Source organism: Lolium rigidum, chromosome 1, assembly GCF_022539505.1.
Source record: "Lolium rigidum isolate FL_2022 chromosome 1, APGP_CSIRO_Lrig_0.1, whole genome shotgun sequence".
NCBI lineage: Eukaryota > Viridiplantae > Streptophyta > Magnoliopsida > Poales > Poaceae > Lolium > Lolium rigidum.
The window spans coordinates 103142873-103153993 of NC_061508.1; the positions used below are offsets into that span (position 1 = coordinate 103142873).

Consider the following 11121-nt stretch of genomic DNA (forward strand, 5'->3'; position numbering starts at 1 on the left):
TGCGACCCAACGGACACGCGGACGCGGGCCGCTGTCCGGGTGTCCGTTCGGCCACGCAAACGGCCCAAAACGGACGGCCCAGCGCGTCCGTTTGGGTCGCGCGGTTGGAGATGCCCTTAGCATCAAAAGATCCAGCTGCCAGTCCGCAGCAAAAACTCCATAGAGAAAAAACTATTATAGCAGAAATTACATGCGCTAGATACACTCCAGCAGGCACACTAAAGTAAATAAAAAAAGCATCAGAATTTACAAGGTAAAGCTTGCTTTTCCGCAAAAAAAAATCTTGATCTAGAACAGCTTTTCCAGATTCAAACCAGGAAAACAGCACATGGTTCTTCATCTTTTTAGATGTAACAAAATTTCAACAGATTCCCGAGATGAAAAACATATGTTAAAGTTTGAAGGGGGGACACAGTAACATGCATGTATAATATGAGTTGAGTTTCCTGTCAACATCATGCAGCATGAGAGGTAGATATCTCACAGTAGATGCACACACTGTACCAGCGCCCACTCCAACCACATGGAAGATGCACATACTCTCAACAAGAACTAAACCAAATGAAGTTGAATATACTTTCCTAGCAACTTCCTCAGTGGTGTGGTTCCTCGAATTGTTGACCGCCATGGTTTGTTAACTGTGACAAAGTGACAAACATACACGTTAATAAACATAGTTGGTGTTGTATCATATAAATAGAAATTTGAAGAAAATTCATGCAAAAGTGCTAACTTCTCTGATGGAAAAAAATGCACTTATTCATGCAGAAGACAAACTAACACGAAGGACAAAATCTGGTAACCAACAACACCTGCAAAACCAAAACCAATACCTACTAAATTCGTGACGATTCAAAAACAAACTTAGGTGAAAATTTGATAATCTCGGATATGTTTTCACAGTTATACACGCAACAGCTAGTAAGACAAGTGAAAAACACTACTAGGTAACACAAATTAAGTGCTTTAGCACTAGGAGGTGCTACTCAATAGTAAAACAAGAAAAATGAGCCAAGCTGGTAGGCCACGGTCCGAATTTACTGACACATACCGTAACATATACAAGTAACTAGCAAGTACTAGTAGCAAAGAAGAAAGCATTTAAATTCTGCATGGCAAAAAAAGGAGGAGATCAAGCCGCGGAATACGGCATGAGGACACGACATTTGGATTTGATCCCTGGCCTAACATGTGGTGACATATTAATTCAGATCTGCGTCAAAGAACATACATATGTCCTGACATGTGCTTAAGCTACTTCCTCTTCGTACCCCTTTCTGAACTGCAAGAGATCATGGTATATACATCATGTTGAATGAAAGAGAAAAATCAGGAAAAACCTACTGTCTAATGTGAAACATAACTTGAGGAAATAAGATAATAGACATCCTATGACTATACTAATACATAAGCACATTTTCATTGAAAAAAAATACATCTTGTTGAATAAAGAGAACTTCAGAAAAAACCTACGATCTAATCTGACCCAAAACTTGAGGGAATAAGATAGTACATCCCGTGTATATAATAATACATCACCTATACACATTTTCATGGACAAAATACATCCAGTTGAATCAAGAAAAAATCAGTAAAAACCTACCGTCTAATCTGACCCAAAACTTAAGGGAATAAAAATAGTACATCCCATGACTATAGTTATACATCCCATATGCAATTTTTCATTGAGAAAATGCATAAAATTGAATCAAAAATAGTTCGGGAAAGAACCCGATTGTCTACTGTGAAACAAAACTTCAAGGGATGCAAAAGTACTTCCTATGATACAATAATACATCCTGTATGCGCAGTTTGATTATGAAAATACATCTAACGAAAAATACATCATGTGAGCACACTAATGCTAAGGCCAGATAACCAAGATGTATATATTACGGAAAATATACATCCTGCTATATAACCCAAAACAGCATTACACAGCATGATTGCGACTGAAAAATACATCCTACATACAACTGTTAATGTCGCGTACATGTATTGTTGAACGAAATCTACATGTAATACCTGCAGTCTACACTAAAACAGATAAAACACAACTCATGGAGGATGTAAACTGAAGCCGACCCCCCTCCCCCCATTAACACCACCGTGCCTGCTCCTACCACCCATTGCGGAATCAAGCGAAACTAGCAGTAGAGAAGCAATGGCGGAGGCCGCGCGGATTGAAACACTAACCAGCTGCTCGTGCCCGCGGCGTTCCTGCTTGTTTTGTCGGGTTCAGAATGAACAGTCCCCAGCTACCCTCGAAACGGAGGTGAGGTACTGACACGCACCCAAATTGAAACTAGCAATCAATGGCCAACCCGAGTCCCTATACTCTTGGAGACATCTCCACCCATGTGAGTCTTCTAATTCAGGTTTAGCTGCGGCATGCTCCTACCACCCAGCGCCAAATCGCCCGAAATCAAGCAAAACCAGCAGCAGGGAAGCAATGGTAGGGGCCGAGCGAATTGGAACACTAACCAGACCGTGGGCGCTTCTTCGCGAGGATGAGCCGCCGATGGTCCTTCACCGACCCTTGCGCGGCGGTCACCAGAATAGAACGCGTCGAATCACGAGGTCGCGCTACCGAACGAACATGTCCTTGTAATCGTCGAGACGTCGTCGAACTGGACGGGCGCCTCGTCCCCGTTCTCTAAGACGGCCGCCGCCTGCTGGGCGGCGGAACGCGAGGAGCAGCCGCGGGTACACGCGCAGCGACGTCACGGAGGTGGGGAAAAGCGCACTGGAGTAGGCTGGACCCGCGCACGCTGCGGCCCCCCAATGCTCTCCCACCGGAGTACACCTGACCACCGCTGATTTCAGCGGGTCTTCTCGCCGCCGACGAGCCCAATTTACCGGTGGATTCGGGAGCTAGAGTGAGCGAAACCTAGATGCGGAGAGGGGAATGGAGAGGATGAAGGACGAGAGCGGCACGGAAGAGAGACACGCAGTGTTTTTTTTTTATTATTATATGCACACGGTGTTTTTTTACTTTGGGCGTTAGCGCGGTTTGGTTGCAGCCACCGGATGGCGATCGGACGGGCCTGAAAGTGGAGCACTGTGTAAGACCAGAGAGTGCCCAGGCAATAATTAGTATGGATTTTTTTTGAACTCCGTGTAGAGATTTGTGGTTGTGGTGCTGTTTCTTACCTGTTAGGAAGTAATATTTTATTGGCCCTCCACCTCTCCTTTGGAAGTTTTTATCTGCAGTCATTTGGTAAAAAAGTGATATATTGATCTGTTTTTTTTAGACAACCTGCCAAGCTTTATTGATTTAAAAGAATGTTTACAGGAATGGAATCAAAGTTTGGTACATCAAGCCAAAGCTGGCGACCAACATCAAGCGATACAGAATACTTGGCTAGGTTGTGTGCTTCATAATTTAATGATCTTCCCTCATGAGCGAATATGCAATCCTGAAGAGAAGAAGATCTCGCAACAATCTCTCTTGTGACAGAGCTGTACTTTTCCATAGTTCCTTCTCTCAAATCCTCCACGACATTCTTACAGTCTGATGCAATGTAGACTCTCTGCAAGGCTAGATCCTCCGCTAGTGCTAACGCCTCTCTACAAGAAATTGCTTCAAGGCTTGCAGGATCGGTAAAACCCTTGATGATAAGCACAGAGGAACCTAGGTAATTTCCATTACTGTCGCGACAGATAGCCCCAGCTGCTCCCTTATCTCCAGCCCGAGAAATAGCAGCATCAACGTTAATCTTTGCCATGCCACTAGGTGGTGGAATCCAGATTCGAGCACGCCTCGGGGCGAGTCGATCCTTGTGCTTGAAACCTTGGTTTGGCAACATGAGGAGAAGGTTTTGCTAATGAATGCAACTCAGAGAGAAACGAGTTAATAAAACCAAAGGTCGACAACGGTGACTGATATATATCTTCATGGATCGCTTTTCTCTGCGCCGTCCAGATTGCCTAGAGGGTTGCAGCAACCCTGGTGAACTGCTCCTGTGGTAGTGACTCGATGAGATCAAACATCCATTGCCTCGCATTGGTCCCTCTCGTTGGTGGTTAACTTCTCGACCATGGTCTCCTCTCGAGAGTGCCCAAACAGACTCGTGCCATATTGCAATCAACGAGCGAGTGTCGCCAAGAATCAGAATTGCCACACAGTGCACATTTGCTATGGGTAGACATATTTCGGTGATCAAGAACATCAGCTGTAGGGAGCGATTGCTGAGCTAGTCTCCAAAGAAATACTCGGATTTTGGACGGAACCGCCGTTTTCCAAAGAGAGCACCATCCCTTCTTTTCTGCTTCAGCATTCGAAGAACCCGCATTGCCTTCATAATAGTTTGTCCGGTTTATTTTCGTATTCACCAACATTCTGTATGCCGACCTTACGGAGAAAACCCCCTTGCAGTCAAAATGCCAAGCCCAAAAGTCCTGTTGATTCCTTGTGCAAAGTGGAATATTCATTATAACCGAAGCATCCATCGGAAGAAAAAAACTCTTGTATCATCGCTGCTCTCCAGCAAGCCGATGTTGAGTCAATAAGATCACTAACCAGCTGCGGAGGATTGCTTTTCAGGGACACAATTGGTCTCAGATTATTATCACGTGGAAGCCAATTTTCAGACCAGATTTTTGTAGACCGGCCATCTCCAATTCTTTTAATCAGCCCCTGGACTAGAACCCCTCTCCCATCCATGATAGACCTCCAAATCTGCGAAGGGTGAGATCCTAGCTCAGCTTCAAGAAAGGATGATGTAGGGAAATAAACAGCCTTCAATATTTTCGCACTCAAAGACAGTGGCTCTTGCAGAATTCTCCAAGCTTGTCTTGCCAACAGAGACAAATTGAAAAGTTCAAGATCTCTAAATCCCAAGCCTCCAAGGAATTTCGGTCGAGTCATAACTTCCCAAGACACCCAGTGAGCCCTCCTTCTTCCATGATTGCTACCCCACCAGAATTGCCTTATTAGAGAATTAATATGTTCACAGAGACCTCTCGGTAGCCTAAAGCACGCCATTGAGAACACTGGGATTGCCTGTGCAACCGATTTTATAAGCACATCTTTACCCCCGGCAGAAAGAATTTTTTCTAACCATCCCTTGACCTTGCCCCAAACTCTGTCCTTTAGAAACTTGAAAGTTCCATACTTTGAAGTTCCCACATCAGTTGGCATACCTAGGTATCTCTCATTCAAGGATTCAGTAGTAATATCTAGAATATTCTTTACCCCATCCCTACGAGACGGTGGGCAACCCTTGCTGAAATAGATGGTAGATTTTGCTTTGTTGATTTTTTTGTCCAGATGCTTGACAATAGGTCGATAACAAGTTCGATACCGCTTCCGCTCCCTCTGTACTTCCCTTAAAAAACAACAGGCTGTCATCCGCAAATAGTAAATGGTTAACCTTCGGAGCCGAAGGGGGCACCTTAATACCAAGATGCAATGACTGATCACTCGAATTTAAAAGGCACGATAGGCCCTCTGCTGCTAACAAGAAAAGATAGGGTGAAATAGGATTCCCTTGTCTTATTCCTCTTGTCGGTTTAAAGCCCTCCAATTTCTGACCATTGAAGAGCACACTGAAAGATACATATTTAACCATTCCCATAACCACATCTATCCATCTTTGGGCAAAACCCAGCTTCTTCATAATTGCCTCCAAGTAGTCCCACTCGACACGATCATAAGCTTTCATCATGTCTAGCTTCAGCGCACATGTGCTATTTGCCTTTGACCTATTTCTCTTCATGAAATGTAGATATTCATACGCACAGATAATGTTGTCAGTAATAAGCCTCCCGGGTACAAACGCCGATTGTTCCTCAGAAATTATGTCCGGGAGTATCTTCTTCAAACGATTGGCTATCACCTTAGAGACTATTTTGTAGAACACATTACAAAGACTTATAGGCCTGAACTGAGATAATAAGGTCGGATTTTGTACCTTGGGAACTAAAACAAGAATAGTATCATTAATACACTCCCCCGACTCATTCCCTTGTACAATGCTCAGAACAGCTTTAGTAACATCCGCTCCACATATATCCCAGTGCCGCTGAAAAAAATAAGCAGGAAAACCGTCCGGACCAGGAGCTTTGGTGGGAAACATCTGGAAAAGTGCATTTTTCACTTCGTTTGCTTCGTAAGGAGCATTCAAAATTGCATTCATGTCAGCACTGACTTTTCTTGGCACATGATCCAGGACCCGGTTGATGTCCTGGACACCCTCAGACGTGTACAGATCCTGATAGAATTGAGACGCCATAACCTTCATCTCATCCAACTCCTCAGTAAGCTGGCCATCGTCACGTGTAAGGGCTTTTATAAGGTTTTTCCTCCTCCTCATGCTCGCCCGCTGGTGAAAAAACCTTGTGTTCTTATCTCCCTCCGCCAAACACTCGATTCGAGAGCGTTGACGCCACATTATTTCTTCTCGATGATAAAGTTCCACCAACCTATCATTCACCTTTATTTCAGCTTGGGAAGGTCCCACTCTGTTGCCTGCCAAAACTCACCGGCGAGCAGCGACGAGCAACACGAAGAGCCGGGAGGCTCCCAGGACTGCTGGTGGGCCCTGGTCCCTCGGGCGACGGCCCGCAAAACTCCGGCACACGTCCTAGCGGTTGCGAGGGCGTGCCACCTGACCTATACCTGGTCAGGAAGGTGATGGGTTGCTTCAATTAGTTTCCTGCATGGCAGACACGTAAACATTAAATACGAGTCCCGATCGGCTCTGAGGTTACCCTGTGAATCGGCTCAAAGAGCCGATTGACCCACGGTTCACGTTGGATTTACGATAACATGGGGATCATGCTTTATCAAAACCAAGCTAAATTGATCTACGACAGTTTAGGGTTTTCACCGCATAATAGGAACATCCTACGCGTAGTTGAGCCTGGCAGATACGAAAGATAATAGAAAACTAGTCCTAGAAGAAGCCTAAAAACCAACACAGATTCGATTCCCGGAACATCCCCTCTTGGATCGGCAAACCATACCTTACGCACTGCTGGATCGTTCAACCCGTTTGCAAGGCCTAACCATGCAGATATCAAACTAATCCTTGGAGAACAAGGAACAACTATAACAGATCAGATCTAGCAAATAAAGACCAAGCAAGATGCTGCCCTTACACCCAAGATAGGTGCAAAGGCAGCTAGATATTGAGGGGCAGCATAGCCAAGCAAGCATATCAGAAAAGTATCGACGTCAGCCCCAAAACATCTATGATCGATAACGGTATAGCTCGCCATCAACAAGGCTTCAGTACGAGCAACACCAAACAACGAATAAACTGATACTGCCTAGATCGCAAGATGCGATCTAGGCAGCATGTCGCTTACCCGGAAGAAACCCTCGAAACAAGGGGTGGCGATGCGCCTAGATTGGTTTGTTGTGAACGTGATCGTCCTTTCTCAATAACCCTAGGTACATATTTATAGTCCGTAGACTTTCTATCTTTGGAATAAACCTAGCTATGTACGACTAAACTTTATCTCTTAATTCTAAACTGAAAACCGTAATGTACAGATACACGGGCAATCTAGCCCAAACTCCCGCACGAGGCCGATTCAGAGACACTTTATGTGCATGTCTTCTAAGCCCATCTCAATCACGGCCCATCTCTTGCTTTGGCTAAATTCTGGTGATAACACATGTCCCCCTGGTTTTGGCAATAATAATTCCAAAACCACTCTGTTTTCCTTCATCGGGTTACGTGTTGCAGAGCAGAACCGCTTCAGTGTCCTTCCATCATGATGCCTTGTCTTCTCAACTTCTCCGTACTGCACGATTGACAGTTTTGGCACCACATCCTCAGAAACTGCCCAAGCATTGAATCATCTCCCACTATATCCCCTTTATTTATCCTCATCCGAGCAGTTCGCCTCCTCATCCTCCTGTTCTGCATTAGCAACCGGAAAAAACCCTCCTCTGCAACCATGGACTCCTCCTCTGCCTCTTCGGGTTTCTCCTTCCAATCCTCCTCCTCCCGCGAGCCGACGCCGGAGTACGACCCGACAGCGGCGTACGAGGCCCGCGCCCCACAATGGTGGGACGAGAGGGATTGGGACTTCGCCGTCGGGTCAGAGGATGACGAATCCTTGACCGACGGGGAGGATAACCTCTAGTTCCTCGTGGACGGGGAGTTGGAGGAGGAGAGCGACGACGACGCCTTCTCCTGGGGCGAGGACCTCTCCTCCGACGGAGAGGATGAAGCGAAGGAAGACACCTCCTCCGACGACTACCCGCCGGCGAAGCGCTTCCGCGCAGGGTCGGAGGAGGAGGAGGACGACGACGACGAAGAAGAAGCCCCTGCCGACGGCTTCAGCAGCAGCGACGAAGACATCGCCGGCAGCAGCGCCGATAGCGGCGAGGACGGCGACGACGACGGCAGCGCCGGCGCCAGCCCCTAGATTAGGGACTGCTAGAATAGGGCTAGTAGTAGTATATTAGGTAGCAGATCTTCCTTTTGTGAACAATCGGCTCTTATTGTAAAGAAATCCTCTTTTAATCCAAGAATGCTTCTATGTCTGATTTTCCCGATTGTCAAAATAGGTCAACGCACAAAGAGCCGATAGCAACGCATCGGCCTTTCACCATAAAACGCAAATAAGGCAAGCCTCAGTTACCTATTTAGACAGGTCCAAGCAGCCATTCCCTAACTTCAAATGGTAACCTGATACCTGCTTGTAACAGTTTGTACCTCTAGAGTCGATGGCTGCGCATCAGCTTTTTAGTTCTAAAGTCGATGTCTGTACATCGGCTGTGCTTTGCGTCCTGTTGCTTTGTATTTTTTTTTACTGGCCGATTTCATGCATCGGCCCCCATATTTCACTGTCCATCATCCCACATACTCGGGAAATATTTCTTGAGATGCTGACCATTGACAGCCACTGGGAACTTCGCACCGCTCAGCTCCTAGAGCATGTATGCGTTACCCTTTAAAACTTGGTCGATCCTGTACGGCCCGTGCCAATTTGGAGACCATTTACCATACACTGCATCCTTAGTCCCCAATGGCAATACAGCTTCCCATACCAGATCACCAACGTGGAACTCCTTTGGTCTCACCTTCTTATTGTATGCGCGAGCTACCTTGGCTTTGTTCTCTTTAATTTTCTCAAGCGACCAAAGTCTAAGTTCCATTAGATCCTCAATGCTATCACTCATCAGGGCTGCATATTCTTCAGTTGTTAAATCATTCTGAAACGTGATACGTCTCGAGCCAGCCGTGATTTCCCAGGGTAATACATCTTCTTGTCCATAGACCAGATGGTATGGCGAGGTTTTTATCGCTCCATGACATGACATGCGATAAGCCCACAAAGCCTCTGACAATACCTCGTGCCAACGTCTAGGGTGCTCGTCGACTTTCCTCTTAATCAACTTGATAAGGCTCTGGTTAGACGCTTCAGCTTGCCCATTTGCTTGAGCATAGTATGGAGATGATCGGATCAGCTTAATCCCCATGTCCTCGCGAACTTTCTAAACTCGCGAGAAGTGAAGACCGAACCTCCATCGGTCGTGATAGTCTGGGGAATCCCGAATCTATGAATGACATGCTCTTTCACGAAATTGATAACATCGGCCGATGCCACTGACTTCATAGGGACGGCCTCCACCCATTTAGTAAAATAATCTGTAATGGCCAAAATCCACACATGGCCTTTGCTCGATGGAGGATTGATTTTGCCGATCATATCCATGCCCCAACCTCGAAATGGCCAAGGCTTGATGATAGGGTTCATTGCTGATGCAGGTACCATCTGAATTTTCCCAAAATTCTGACACGCTTGACACCCTTTATAGTACTTAAAACAATCCTCAAGCATGGTGGGCCAATAAAACCCCGATCGCCTGATCAACCATTTCATCTTATGAGCCGATTGGTGAGTTTCACAGGCGCCTTCGTGTACCTCGTGTAAGAGCCGATTTGACTCGGCTGGTCCCGGTATATCCGAGAAGTAACCCCTCCAAAGTCCCGTAGAACATGTCATCCCCAATAAGGACATACTTCATGGCCTTGTACCTTATCCGTTTAGGTGCCCCCGAGCCGAATCTTTCAAGTAATTGAAGATATCGGCTCTCCAGTCATCCGGTTCCAGGAACTGTACCTGAACATCGGCTCCACCTGCTACGTCCTTGTAGCCTGACGCCATCTGTGCGAGATCGTTCGCCTCGGTATTCTGCGACCTCGGGATCCAGTTGAAGTTTATGTACCTAAATTGTGCCATCAGCTCACGGCATTGCATCCATAATGGGAAGAGTGACTCGCTCTCACATTTGTATTCCTCCGTGAGTTGGGAAATCACCAATTTTGAGTCTCCAAAAAGTTCCACTGCTTCTGCCGCGGCTTCAATAAGCAACTCCATTCCCTTGCGTATTGCTTCATACTCAGCGACATTGTTGGTGCAAGGGGTAGGCAGCCTGATGGAGAAGGAATATGTTGCCCCCCGGGGCACACGAGTAGAATGCCGATGCCGCAACCATCATCACAAGCCGATCCATCGAAAAACATGGCCCATGCACGCACAGACAATGCTGCTATATCAGTGTTGATTCGTTCAGCAATAAGATCGGCCAACGCCTGTCCCTTGACTGCTTTCACAGGCTGATACCGGAGATCAAATTCCGACAATGCAAACATCCACTTACCGAGTCGGCCTTTCAACACAGGAGCCGACAGCATATGTTTGATGACATCTGATTTGCATATGATGACAATTTCTGCTGACAGAAAGATGTGACGAAGCTTGGTGCAGGTTAAAAATAGGCAGAGGCACAACTTCTCGATCTCAGGGTACCTAGTCTCTGCATCCAACATCCTTCTGCTGAGGTAGAAAGCGACGCTCTCCAGACCATCATAAACTTGCACCACCACTGATGCGATGGAGGTGCTAGCTACTGACAAGTAAATATAGAATGGTCTGTCTTGCTGGGGCGGAACCAACACAGGTGGCTTCGTTAGATACTCTTTAATCTCGTCAAACGCTCGCTGTTGCTCTGCCCCCCAGCGAAACTCCTCATCAGATTTAATTTTCACCAATCCCATGAACGGCTCGATTCGCCCTGACAGGTTGGAGATGAACCTTCTGACGAAGTTGATTTTTCCGATGAGACACTGTTATCACCAGATTTTGGCTAAATCA

The 11121-nt window shown here is 46.3% G+C and overlaps 1 long non-coding RNA gene across 1 annotated transcript; it reads right to left on the bottom strand.

Moving 5' to 3' along the window:
• Window positions 1-307: 307 nt before the first annotated feature.
• LOC124678857 lies at window positions 308-2477 on the bottom strand. The gene is made up of 2 exons (XR_006994672.1): window positions 2197-2477; window positions 308-638 (listed from the first exon to the last, which is right to left on the bottom strand). It is a non-coding gene; the product is annotated as an uncharacterized LOC124678857 (long non-coding RNA).
• Window positions 2478-11121: the final 8644 nt, after the last annotated feature.